General features: G+C 39.9%; 1 pseudogene across 1 annotated transcript; it reads right to left on the bottom strand.

Moving 5' to 3' along the window:
* Positions 1-10,153: 10,153 nt before the first annotated feature.
* Positions 10,154-11,251, bottom strand: LOC307069735 (polyadenylate-binding protein 1-like; annotated as a pseudogene). Its single transcript has one exon. The product of its transcript is annotated as a polyadenylate-binding protein 1-like (transcript).
* Positions 11,252-11,753: the final 502 nt, after the last annotated feature.

The raw sequence follows: 11,753 nt of genomic DNA, 5'->3' as shown, positions 1-11,753 counted from the left end.
AAGGAAACTTCCCAGAATGAATTTCAGGTTCACATGGTCTAGGAATATTCAGTATTAAATTAATATCTGGTACTAAAGCTAGCTTAAGCTTCTTGGTTTAATCAATACAGATATGTCTTTTTATTGTATCTAGGTTTACTGAAGGTTAATAAGCTTATATTAAATCTTTCTGTTGCAGAGTTTGCCAGCAAGGAAAAAAAAATAACTTGGCATGATGATATTTTCATAAGTTAAAAAACAAAGGTAAATGAGATAAAATTTTCAGGAGAACTCTTTAGGAATAATTATGTCCTGCATATGTCTATCTAAAAGAAGTTCTCCAGGCTGTCTGGTAAAAATTTAGAGTTTTCTAAGTTAAATTATGGAATTCATTGAATATCCAAATCATTTCAAATAAGATAAAATACTGGAACATTGACTGCTAAACAGATGTAACTTTACCTATATTTTGTCTTCTTACAAGAAGAAAACTAAAGATATTGGGTATACTAGACACATGACTTGTACCATACTGAGGAAAGTAATTATGCTATGAGAAGATGTATATTTCTAGACGTTATGGAATATTCCTAAATTTTCCATTCAGGAAATGCTAGTATGACAAACAGTTCACAATTACTTGCTTGTCGGTTTTTGCTAGAGATTAAGGTTTCTAAGGGTCAAAATTGTAATACGTAATTAAAGCTACTGGGATAATAAGGAAAACATTTCCGTATGCAAGGAAAATAAGATGTGCGTTTTCAACAAAAGAAGGTACAGGAAATGGAAATGCATTATGTTAAGGGGAAATAAAATGATTTTTCTTTGTCCTAAAGCTGGTTATTTCTAAATGGAAAAGAAAAATAAGAGATAAACTGATATAGATATAAAAGTTTCTGGAAGAATTGTAAACACGGAACCCTGAGACAAGAGTTTTTTACAAGGTCAAGCTGCGATTGGATTGAATTTGGTTAGGTAAATGAATTTTGTTACTAAGGGTGGGGTGATGCAGAACTGGAGTTTAGTTCTTTCTGTCAAGAGAACAAAGTTTTCGACTTTCCTCCCCATGGATACACCAGAAATACAGCTACACATGGAACAACTCCTACAGAACACCTACTGAACGCTGGCAGAAGACCCCAGACCTCCCAAAAGGCAAGAAACTCCCCACATACCTGGGTAGGGCAAAGCGGAGAGATTCCCGCACAGAGGATCAGTGCCGAGCGGCACTCACCAGCCCGAGAGGCTTGTCTGCTCGCCCGCCGGGGAGGGCGGCGCTGGAAGCTGAGGCTCGGGCTTCGGTCAGAGCGCAGGGAGAGGACTGGGGCTGGCGGCGAGAACTCAGCCTGAAGGGGGCTAATGTGCCACAGCTAGCTGGGAGGGAGTCCGGGAAAACTCTGGAGCTGCCGAAGAGGCAAGAGACTTTTTCTGCCCTCTTGGTTTCCTGGTGCGCGAGGAGAGGGGATTAAGAGCGCTGCTTAAAGGGGGCTCCACAGACGGGCGCGAGTCGCGACTGAAAGCGTGGAGGCCAGTGACGGGCGTGGGACGCTGGGGCTGCTGCTGCCGCCGCCAAGAAGCCTGTGTGCGAGCGCAGGTCACTGTCCACACCGCCCTTCCGGGAGCCTGTGCAGCCCGCCACTGCCGGGGCCCCGGGATCCAGGGGCGGCTTCCCTGGGAGAACGCAGAGCGCACCTCGGGCTGGTGCAACATCACACCGACCTCTGCCGCTGCAGGCTCGCCCAGCACTCCGTGCCCCTCCCTCCCGCCCGGCCTGAGAGAGCCAGAGTTCCCCAAGAGGCTGCTCCTTTAACCCTTTCCTGTCTGAGCGAAGAACAGATGCCCTCCGGCGACCTACACGCAGAGGCGGGGCCAAATCCAAAGCTGAGACCCGGGAGCTGTGAGAACAAAGAAGAGAAAGGGAAACCTCTCCCAGCAGCCTAAGAAGCAGCGGATTAAAGCTCCACAATCAACTTGATGTACCCTGCATCTGTGGAATACATGAATAGACAACAAATCATCCCAAATTGAGGAGCCAGGAGTCAGTGCTGTGCCTCTGAGGTGGGAGAGCCAACTTCAGGACACTGGTCCACAAGACACCTCCCAGCTCCACATAATATCAAATGGCGAAAATCTTCCAGAGATCTCCATCTCAACACCAGCACCCAGCTTCACTCAACGACCAGCAAGCTACAGTGCTGGACACCCTATGCCAAACAACTAGCAAGACAGGAACACAACGCCACCCATTAGCAGAGAGGTGGCCTAAAATCATAAAAAGTCCGCAGACACCCCAAAACACACCACCAGACGTGGACCTGCCCACCAGAAAGACAAGATCCAGCCTCATCCACCAGAACACAGGCACTAGTCCCCTCCACCAGGAAGCCTACACAACCCACTAAACCAACCTTAGCCACTGGGGACAGACACCAAAAACAACGGGAACTACGAACCTGCAGCCTGCAAAAAGGAGACCCCAAACACAGTAAGATAAGCAAAATGAGAAGACAGAAAAACACACAGCAGGAGAAGGAGCAAGATAAAAACCCACCAGACCTAACAAATGAAGAGGTAATAGGCAGTCTACCTGAAAAAGAATTCAGAATAATGATGGTAAAGATTATCCAAGATTCTATTTCCAAGATCCAAAATCTTGGAAATAGAAGAGACAAAATGCAAGAAACAGTTAACAAGGACCTAGAAGAACTAAAGATGAATCAAGCATCGATAAAAACACAATAAATGAAATGAAAAATACTCTAGATGGGATCAATAGCAGAATAACTGAGGCAGAAGAACGGATAAGTGAGGTGGAAGAAAAAATAGTGGAAATAACTGCTGCAAGCAAAATAAAGAAAAAAGAATGAAAAGAACACAGGACAGTCTCAGAGACCTCTGGGACAACATTAAACGCACCAACATTCGAATTATAGGGGTTCCAGAAGAAGAAGAGAAAAAGAAAGGGACTGACAAAATATTTGAAGAGATTATAGTTGAAAACGTCCCTAATATGGGAAAGGAAATAGGTAATCAAGTCCAGGAGACACAGAGAGTCCCATACAGAATAAATCCAAGGAGAAATATGCCAAGACACATATTAATCAAACTGTCAAAAATTAAACACAAAGAAATCATATTAAAAGCAGCAAGGGAAAAACAGCAAATAACACACAAGGGAACCCCCATCAGGTTAACAGCTGATCTCTCAGCAGAAACTCTACAAGCCAGAAGGGAGTGGCAGGACATAATTAAAGTGATGAAGGAGAAAAACCTGCAACCAAGATTACTCTACCCAGCAAGGATCTCATTCAGATTTGATGGAGAAATTAAAACGTTTACAGACAAGCAAAAGCTGAGAGAGTTCAGCACCACCAAACCAGCTTTACAACAAATGCTAAAGGAACTTCTCTAGGCAAGAAACACAACAGAAGGAAAAGACCTACAATAACGAACCCAAAACAATTAAGAAAATGGGAATAGGAACATACATATCGATAATTACCTTAAATGTAAATGGACTAAATGCTCCCACCAAAAGACACAGATTGGCTGAATGGATACAAAAACAAGACCCATATATATGCTGTCTACAAGAGACCCACTTCAGACCTAGAGACACATACACACTGAAAGTAAGGGGATGGAAAAAGATATTCCATGCAAATGGAAACCAAAAGAAAGCTGGAGTAGCAATTCTCATATCAGACAAAATAGACTTTAAAATAAAGACTACTAGAAGAGACAAAGAAGGACACTACATAATGATCAAGGGATCGATCCAAGAAGAAGATATAACAATTGTAAATATTTATGCACCCAACATAGGAGCACCTCAATACATAAGGCAAACACTAACAGCCATAAAAGGAGAAATCGACAGTAACAGAATCATAGTAGGGGACTTTAACACCCCACTTTCACCCATGGACAGATCATCCAAAATGAAAATAAATAAGGAAACACAAGCTTTAAATGATACATTAAACAAGATGGACTTAATTGGTATTTATAGGACATTCCATCCAAAAACAATAGAATACACATTTTTCTCAAGGGCTCATGGAACATTCTCCAGGATAGATCATATCTTGGTTCACAAATCAAGCCTTGGTAAATTTAAGAAAATTGAAATTGTATCAAGTATCTTTTCCGACCACAATGCTATGAGACTAGATATCAATTACAGGAAAAGAGCTATAAAAATACAAACACATGGAGGCTAAACAATACATTACTTAATAACGAAGTGATCACTGAAGAAATCAAAGAGGAAATTAAAAAATACCTAGAAACAAATGACAATGGAGACACGACGACCCAAAACCTATGGGATGCAGCAAAAGCAGTTCTAAGAGGGAAGTTAATAGCAATACAATCCCACCTTAAGAAACAGGAAACATCTCGACTAAACAACCTAACCTTGCGCCTAAAGCAATTAGAGAAAGAAGAACAAAAACATCCCAAAGTTAGCAGAAGGAAAGAAATCATAAAAATCAGATCAGAAATAAATGAAAAAGAAATGAAGGAAATGATAGCAAAGATCAATAAAACTAAAAGCTGGTTCTTTGAGAAGATAAACAAGATTGACAAACCATTAGCCAGACTCATCAAGAAAAAAAGGGAGAAGACTCAAATCAATAGAATTAGAAATGAAAAAGGAGAAGTAACAACTGACACTGCAGAAATACAAAAGATCATGAGATATTACTATAAGCAACTCTATGCCAATAAAATGGACAACCTGGAAGAAATGGACAAATTCTTAGAAATGCACAACCTGCCAAGACTGAATCAGGAAGAAATAGAACATATGAACAGACCAATCACAAGCACTGAAATTGAAACTGTGATAAAAAACCTTCCAACAAACAAAAGCCCAGGACCAGATGGCTTCACAGGCGAATTCTATCAAGCATTTAGAGAAGAGCTAACACTTATCCTTCTCAAACTCTTCCATAATATAGCAGAGGGAGGAACACTCCCAAACTCATTCTACGAGGCCACCATCACCTTGATACGAAAACCAGACAAGGATGTCACAAAGAAAGAAAACTACAGGCCAATATCACTGATGAACATAGATGCAAAAATCCTTCAACAAAATACTAGCAAACAGAATCCAACAGCACATTAAAAGGATCATACACCATGATCAAGTGGGGTTTATTCCAGGAATGCAAGGATTCTTCAATATACGCAAATCAATCAACGTGATACACCATATTAACAAATTGAAGGAGAAAAACCATATGATCATCTCAATAGATGCAGAGAAAGCTTTCGACAAAATTCAACACCCATTTATGATAAAAACCCTGCAGAAAGTAGGCATAGAGGGAACTTTCCTCAACATAATAAAGGCCATATATGACAAACCCACAGCCAGCATCGTCCTCAATGGTAAAAAACTGAAACCATTTCCACTAAGATCAGGGACAAGACAAGGTTGCCCACTCTCACCACTCTTATTCAACATAGTTTTCGAAGTTTTATCCACAGCAATCAGAGAAGAAAAGGAAATAAAAGGAATCCAAATCGGAAAAGAAGAAGTAAAGCTGTCACTGTTTGCAGATGACATGATACTATACATAGAGAATTCTAAAGATGCTACCAGAAAACTACTAGAGCTAATCAATGAATTTGGTAAAGTTGCAGGATACAAAATTAATGCACAGAAATCTCTGGCATTCCTATATACTAATGATGAAAAATCTGAAAGTGAAATCAAGGAAACACTCACATTTACCATTGCAACAAAAATAATAAAATATCTAGGAATAAACCTACCTAAGGAGACAAAAGTCCTGTATGCAGAAAATTATAAGACACTGATGAAAGAAATTAAAGATGATACAAATAGATGGAGAGATGTACCATGTTCTTGGATTGGAAGAATCAACATTGTGAAAATGACTCTACTACCCAAAGCAATCTACAGATTCAATGCAATCCCTATCAAACTACCACGGGCATTTTTCACAGAACTAGAACAAAAAATTTCACAATTTGTATGGAAACACAAAAGACCCCGAATAGCCAAAGCAATCTTGAGAACGAAAAATGGAGCTTGAGGAATCAGGCTCCCTGACTTCAGACTATATTACAAAGCTGCAGTAATCAAGACAGTATGGTACTGGCACAAAAACAGAAAGATAGATCAATGGAACAGGATAGAAAGCCCAGAGATAAACCCATGGACATATGGTCACCTTATCTTTGATAAAGGAGGCAGGAATGTACAGTGGAGAAAGGACAGTCTCTTCAATAAGTGGTGTTGGGAAAACTGGACAGGGACATGTCAAAGTATGAGATTAGATCACTCACTAACACCATACACAAAAATAAGCTCAAAATGGATTAAAGACCTAAATGTAAGGCCAGACACTATCAAACTCTTAGAGGAAAACATAGGCAGAACACTCTATGACATAAATCACAGCAAGATCCTTTTTGACCCACCTCCTAGAGAAATGGAAATAAAGACAAAAATAAACACATGGGACCTAATGAAACTTCAAAGCTTTTGCACAGCAAAGGAAACCATAAACAAGACCAAAAGACAACCCTCAGAATGGGAGAAAATATTTGCAAATGAAGCAACTGACAAAGGATTAATCTCCAAAATTTATAAGCAGCTCATGCAGCTCAATAACAAAAAAACAAACAACCCAATCCAAAAATGGCCAGAAGACCTAAATAGACATTTTTCCACAGAAGATATACAGACTGCCAACAAACACATGAAAGGATGCTCAACATCTTTACTCATTAGAGAAATGCAAATCAAAACTACAATGAGATATCATCTCACACCAGTCAGAATGGCCATCATCAAAAAATCTAGAAACAATAAATGCTGGAGAGGGTGTGGAAAAAAGGGAACACTCTTGCACTGCTGGTGGGAATGTGAATTGGTACAGCCACTATGGAGAATGGTATGGAGGTTCCTTAAAAAACTACAAATAGAACTACCATATGACCCAGCAATCCCACTACTGGGCATATACCCTGAGAAAACCATAATTCAAAAAGAGACATGTACCAAAATATTCATAGCAGCCCTATTTACAATAGCCCAGAGATGGAAACAACCTAAGTGTCCATCATCGGATGAATGGGTAAAGAAGATGTGGCACATATATACAATGGAATATTACTCAGCCATAAAAAGAAATGAAATTGAACTATTTGTAATGAGGTGGATGGACCTAGAGTCTGTCATACAGAGTGAATTAAGTCAGAAAGGGAAAGACAAATACTGTATGCTGACACATATATATGGAATTTAAGGAAAAAATATGTCATGGAGAACATAGGGGTAAGACAGGAATAAAGACACAGACCTACTAGAGAATGGACTTGAGGATATGGGGAGGGGAAAGGGTAAGCTGTGACAAAGTGAAAGAGCGGCATGGACATATATACACTACCAAACGTAAGGTAGATAGCTAGTGGGAAGCAGCCGCAGAGCACAGGGAGATCAGCTCGGTGCTTTGTGACCGCCTGGAGGGGTGGCATAGGGAGGGTGGGAGGGAGACGCAAAAGGGAGGGGATATGGGAACATATGTATATGTATAACTGATTAAATTTGTTATAAAGCAAAAAATAAAAAATTTAAAAAAAAAGAGAACAAAGTTTTCTTGCAATGTTAAGCTACATTTGATAACATATTGTGAGTTTCTTTGTTTTCTAAATGATCTGAATTTGCCTTAAAACTATTTTATTTTCACTTTGGTTGAATGAATAAGTGTTAGTTCACAGTGACCTATGATCCTATTTGACCAGGTGTTTTAAAACTTTTAATATTTTTTAGACAAATTTCCCCAGTATCAAATTCTAATTAAGATTCTTTTGACCTCCAACTAACTTTTGGATGTTTCAACAGGCCCTGGAAATATCCCAAAGGGAGATCGTAAACTAATTATGTTCATTTGGTATGTTAAATCACATGGGAAACATTGTCAAATAAGTCTTGATAAAACCTTCTTCCGTTATACTGTATGGGGAATTATCATTAATATAGATATTTCATAATTTATATGGAATTCCTAAAAACCTGGTATGTCCTCATATAATGTTAATTCTAGCTATAAAATATTTTATGTCAAAGGAATAATCAACTTTCTTATCATTTGCATTGTATTCAGATCTTTAACCATCCTGTTTTAAGTTTTTGTCACTTACAGACAGTTATTTTATTCTGAAGCTTTTATAAAATGAAGATAGTCAAGAAGAGAACTTTGACCAATGTAAGTTCCTGATGACTTTTAGATCATACCACAGAACTGGGTAAGAAATTACAAAACTCTAATGTAAAGCCTTATGTCTTCATCCTGATGGGCAGGAATTAATTACGGGGGACCAAATGAAGTGATAAATATGATTTATAATTTTATAACTTTTTTCTGAAATATACTGGCTCTTACTCTTTGTTTTCCAGAAAACCTTTCCTCCTACACTAACCATGGCCTACAACATGTTGATAAAGTATGCCTTTGTAAATGAAGATGAAATATTTATTTTGTTCTCTCTACCTGATTGTTCCAGAATTTGACTTCTGCAGCTGGCTCCCCTGTGGACTTGATGTCTGATTGCAACCAGATTACAACTTGCTCTACTAATCATTGTTTTAATTTGTTCTATCTTGTTGTTTTCACATTGTTTATGCCTTGTGACTTTATTAATGTTACAGCTGTATTACCTATAATCCTGCCTATTTTTTAAGATTGTTGTCTCTTGCATTCCCTAATGTGTAACCAGGCCTCCGATAAAATTAATGATGGCTAAACATCTTAAAGCAATTGATCATATATATCTACATAGAATAATTGTAATAGTGCAACTGTAGATACAGGAAGAAGCAACAAGGTAAAACTTTTCCTAGATCATAATAGACTAGTAAAACAGGTGATTTAGAGAATTTTAGATTATCAACTGGGCTTAATCCAAAAAATAACACATTGAGTGGCCTCTAAACAGAATTCTTGCCTGATCTAAGAATGAGCCTTCCTAGCACTGTGGACAAAATTGGTCACAAAATGCCTTCCAAACGTTGGTTGTGATGAATAAGAGGCACTGTGGACAAAGAATGTCACCTGCCATTTCAGTAAACAAAGGAAGTTATGGCCATAATGCCATCAACTGCTGCAGTTGCCCCAGATGTCATACACTGAGGGGAATTCAGGATGGAGGAAAAATAAGATACTGGCCCTAGATAGTTAAGATGCATTAGCAAAGAAATTATTTCAATCAGCCCAGACTCTTGCATCTTCCCATAAATAGAAAATCACTAAAATTATCAACTTGAAATGTTTGTGTTTTGTGATTAGCACTTTAGAGACCATGAGCCACAACTACTGAGCCCTCATGCGGCAATGACTGAAGCCCGGGAGCATTGATCCTGTGCTCTGCAACAAGAGAAGCCACCACAATGAGAAGCCCACGCACAGCCATGAAGAGTAGGCCCCACTCGCCGCAACTAGAGAAAGCCCACGTGCAGCAATGAAGACCCAACACAGCCAAAAATAAATAAATAAATAAAATAAATTTAAAAAAAAAGAATTTCAGCATTACCCATCTCCAAAAGTATTCCAGAGATTTCTCCAGAGTTAGGTGAATGGACTGAACCAGAGGAACTAGCTTTTCAGCCAAGATCGTCTTCTGAGTACTAGCTGATGCCAGTATAGACACATTTAACATATCATGGCCTTGTATACAAACAGGGGCAGGCTTTTGGACAGATGCTGGCCTTCCTACTTTAAATTTTAGAGAACTGAGAACACCTGTAGCACTTGCAACTTTTTTGAATCTCCGATTTGAATGTGGTCCCGAGGAAGAAGTTTGAGGTTGAACAGCCATGGTCTGGGTCATTCTGCTGGTGATCTGACAGGCTGACTTGGCTCCCTGCACTTGCAGTGGTCTGGAGGTGCTGAATGATAGCTTAGGTGCTGCTGCTGCTGAGTGGATAGAATATCCAATATATTCTGGATGGATGATGTTTGGCCATGAGCACAGTCTTACAAAGATGTGCACTTCCACATTGAAGCTGAGGAAGAGCAGGCACACAGTTACATGATGATGTTGCTACTGCCTTGGGAGTGTTGAGTATAGAATAACCTCCATCTTTCAGAGCCACCCCTCTTTCCATATAGTTCTTGGTGAGGAGAGCCTGGTGTTACTCCTTGCTTTGTGCCAGCCACATACAGTGGTTTGGTGATCACAGTTTTTCCATTCATTGCCATGACAGCTTTATTAGCTTCCTCAGGACATGTATAGCTAACAAAGCCAAAGTCTTTGCTGCAGCCTGCCTCCATGATGACCCTGGTACTAGTGATTGTGTCAAAGAGGGAGAATTCTCTTCTCAGTCATTTATTATAAATATCTTCAAGATTTTTCACATAAAGATTAGCACCTGGTGAGTTTACCCTGTTTTATTTCCTCAAATTTGTGTTTTAATTCAGACTGTCTCTTAGCTTTGTTCTGTGCTCTACCAACATAAACTTGATATCCATTAAGGACTTCTCCATTCATTCCTTCAATGGTTTTTTGGGCATTTTCAAACTTCTCAAAACTCACAAATGCAAAGCTTTCGGATTTTCATCAGTCATAACTCTCACACTTAATACAGAACCAAACTCACTTAAAACCTCTTTAAGACATTCATCATCTATAGCATCTCCAAAATTCTTAATGTAGACATTGGTAAATATGTTTGCTGAGCTCTGAGTTCTGCTTCCCTTTCTTTGAGAGGTTTAAACTGCCCATCAAAAACTCGGCTACCTTTCAGCAGAATCCTATTCATTTTTGCAATGGCTCTTCTAGCGGCTTCTGACTTCTCAAAATGCACAAATCCAAAACCCTTTGATCCATTTTCATTGGTTACTACTTTACAAAATAGAATGTTTCCAAAGACAGAAAATGTATCATAAAGGGACTTGTTATCAATAGACTTGGCAAGATTTTTGATGAATATATTGCCCACTCCACTCTTACAAAGTGATGGGTCACGCTGGGACCACGTAATACGCAGTGGCTTGCCATTGATAATACCAAAGTTCATAGTGTCCAGAGTCCACTCAGTATCAGTCCGCAGCAAGAAGTTCACATGTGCGTAGCCCAGGGAGCGGTGAGTGACCAGGTCACGGCAGACCCTAAGGGACAGGATCAGCCCAGTGGTGCTGAATTTCTCATACATCATTGCCTCGTTCACTTTGGGATGTAGGTCTCCAAGGTACAATGAGGACGTTTCAAAGTGTGGAACCAAAGCACTCATCTTAAGTTAGATCTTGAGTGAGACCTTAGCTTGGCGCTAGGACTCGGCCTCTCTCAGTGGGAAGTATTCAATCAAAAGAGGTCGGGGGCTTACCTAGTGGCACAATGGTTAGGAATCCGCCTGCCAATGCAGGGGATACGGGTTCGAACCCTGGCCTGGGAAGAGCCCACATGCCCCGGAGCAACTAAGCCTGAGTGCCACAACTACTGAGCCTGCACTCTAAAGCCTGCAAGGCACAACTACTGAGCCTGGGTGTCATAACTACTGAAGCCCGCGTGCCTAGAGCTCATGCTCCACAACAAGAGAAGCCACTGCAATGAGAAGCCTGTGCACCGCAAGAGAGTAGACCTTGATCGCCACAACTAGAGATAGCCCGCGTGCAGCAATGAAGACCAAACACAGCCAAAAATAAAACATAAACAAATAAAATAAATAAATTTATAAAAAAAATAGGTCACGAGTGCTCTGTTGGGCTGCTGCCGCTGTCGCATAGGGACTGCAG

Source organism: Hyperoodon ampullatus, assembly GCF_949752795.1.
Source record: "Hyperoodon ampullatus genome assembly, chromosome: X".
Classification (NCBI taxonomy): domain Eukaryota; kingdom Metazoa; phylum Chordata; class Mammalia; order Artiodactyla; family Ziphiidae; genus Hyperoodon; species Hyperoodon ampullatus.
This window is presented reverse-complemented; position numbering and strand designations above follow the sequence as displayed.